Source organism: Fukomys damarensis, unplaced genomic scaffold (assembly GCF_012274545.1).
Source record: "Fukomys damarensis isolate Sample0158 unplaced genomic scaffold, DMR_v1.0_HiC HiC_scaffold_27, whole genome shotgun sequence".
Classification (NCBI taxonomy): Eukaryota; Metazoa; Chordata; class Mammalia; order Rodentia; family Bathyergidae; genus Fukomys; species Fukomys damarensis.
This window is the reverse complement of record NW_022900939.1, coordinates 23,636,005-23,637,945: the sequence shown is the minus strand read 5'-3', so window position 1 is coordinate 23,637,945 and position 1,941 is coordinate 23,636,005. Positions and strand designations below refer to the sequence as shown.

Sequence of the window (1,941 nt, the reverse complement as noted above, 5' to 3'; positions counted from 1 at the left end):
CTCCACAGGCATCCCAGGCCCACAGACACTCGGTGGCGGCAGGTGAAGCTGCAGCTCAGCTGGGAAGTTTATTGTTAGGCTGATGGTGTGGCTTCCTGAGGAGGTGTCAGGTCTCTGGACTGAGGCCTGGCCAGGGCTGACTGGTTTCCATGTGCTTGGGGAAGATCGGGCAGCAGGAGGAGTGGTGCTGCCCTCTGGGAGTGGGGGCGCTGCAGGAAAAGGTGCAGGAGCTTGATCTTGAGGGGCTGGGTAGGAGGCCCCACATCCTGTCCTTTCCTGCTGCAGCTGCCCCAGTATCTGCCCAGCCAGGGCTTCCTCCTGAGTGTCCTTCACTTCCTCCTGCCAGCCTGCATTTCCTCCTTCAGCTTCTCATACAGGTAGCTGGGCTGGAACAAAGGGGCAGGGAGCTGGGCTGGGAAGCAGGGAGAGGGAGGCCGGGGTGGGCAGCCCAGGGCTGGGGTCTCACCAGGTTTCGCAGCTTCTCTCCCAGGGCCAGATTGTCTGCTTGGGTGTTGCTCAGTGCCTTCCGAAGCCTTAGGTTGAAGGAGACCCCTCTCAGCCCTGGGTGCTCGTCCAGGCCTGCTCTGCCCCTCCACCTGCCATCAGCTTTGTGACCTGGCACAGACACCTGGGACTGTGTTGCACTAAATGCCTAGTTCTTTGACACCACTGTTAGAGAAGAAACTGTCCTCCCTTGTGACTCGAAGCAAGGGCCCAGACCCATGAATCCCGTTTCTCCTCTTCAGCAGGGAAAGGGCAGGCTGCTCCATCACATAGGCCAGCCTACAAACCCGTGGAGGTCCCTTCGGAAAAGGATGCTACAGCCTTTAGGCTGTAGCAGGGCTGTGACAGGATTCTGTGTGGTTCCTGACTGGCGAGAAGGTGAACCCTGGAATCTGCTCTGCCCAAGAGCTTCACCAGGTGAGCTGCATGAATGGAGGCTCCCAACACTCGGGCCTGCCATAGTCCGGAGGAGACCTCTCCTGGTGCTTCCATTGCCAGAGGGGCACGTAGCCATGGACTTGTGCAGACCCAAGCCCCAGAGCCTGGGGTAGAGGATAGGCCCCTCCCCACGGACTCAACCACCTCTCCAGTTCTTGGACAACTAAGGGCAAGGGGTCCCGATGGGCAGCCGCTGGATTGCTGACCAGGCAGGCAATGAGCCAGGCCGCTCAGACCATCTACACAGTAGACTGAAAGGGAAGAGCCACGGCCATGGCTGTGACCCTCACATCTACAGGGCAGGACACTGCTGCTTGTCAGGAGAGGGGCCTGCTGGCAAGGAGGTCACCCAGGGAGGACAGAATAGGAAGGTAAGGGAGATGTCAGGACCTAAGAACCAGGCCTGGCTTGAGTGGCAGACATCCTACCACTCTGCAGGCCCCCGACGGCCCTGCCTCGCTCACCTCACGCAAACATTCTGCAAACGCTTCATCTCCTCTGAGGTCCGCTGTGGGCCCCAATCTTGCTGACTGAGGAACCGGCTCTCCTGGATCTCCAAATCCCCAGGCTGGTGGGTATCGAGGGCTGGACCACCCCCAGCCAGAGGCCCAGGCTCCTCAGTCCTGGCGCAGGTTTGAATGTTCCTGAGGGAAGTAGCGTCCTGCATGTCACAAACACACTCACGTGAACACACACACTCACATGAACACTCACACAAGACCTTACGATTCAGGGTTGCTGGGCTCCGGTGTGCTCAGGAGTGTAAACAGGAACATGAAGGTGGTTTCCGGCTTCGGGTCCGGCTTTTGCTCTGAACAAGGTGACTTTGTGGAAAAGGTGCGGTGGCAACTGAAGGGTCATGAGGCTGCTTGCCCAAGAGCCCAGGTTCCTCACCCTCCTGTCCATGCTGGCCCCCTAACCCCACCTTTTGTGTGTGTGTGTGTGCTACTAGGGATTGGACCTGGGCCTTTGTACTGAGCTACAACCCTAGCCCTTTTT

General features: G+C 58.8%; 1 long non-coding RNA gene across 1 annotated transcript; it reads right to left on the bottom strand.

Moving 5' to 3' along the window:
* Positions 1–306: 306 nt before the first annotated feature.
* On the bottom strand, positions 307–1,543 carry LOC117283483. The gene is made up of 3 exons (XR_004514464.1): positions 1,407–1,543; positions 467–533; positions 307–386 (listed from the first exon to the last, which is right to left on the bottom strand). It is a non-coding gene; the product is annotated as an uncharacterized LOC117283483 (long non-coding RNA).
* Positions 1,544–1,941: the final 398 nt, after the last annotated feature.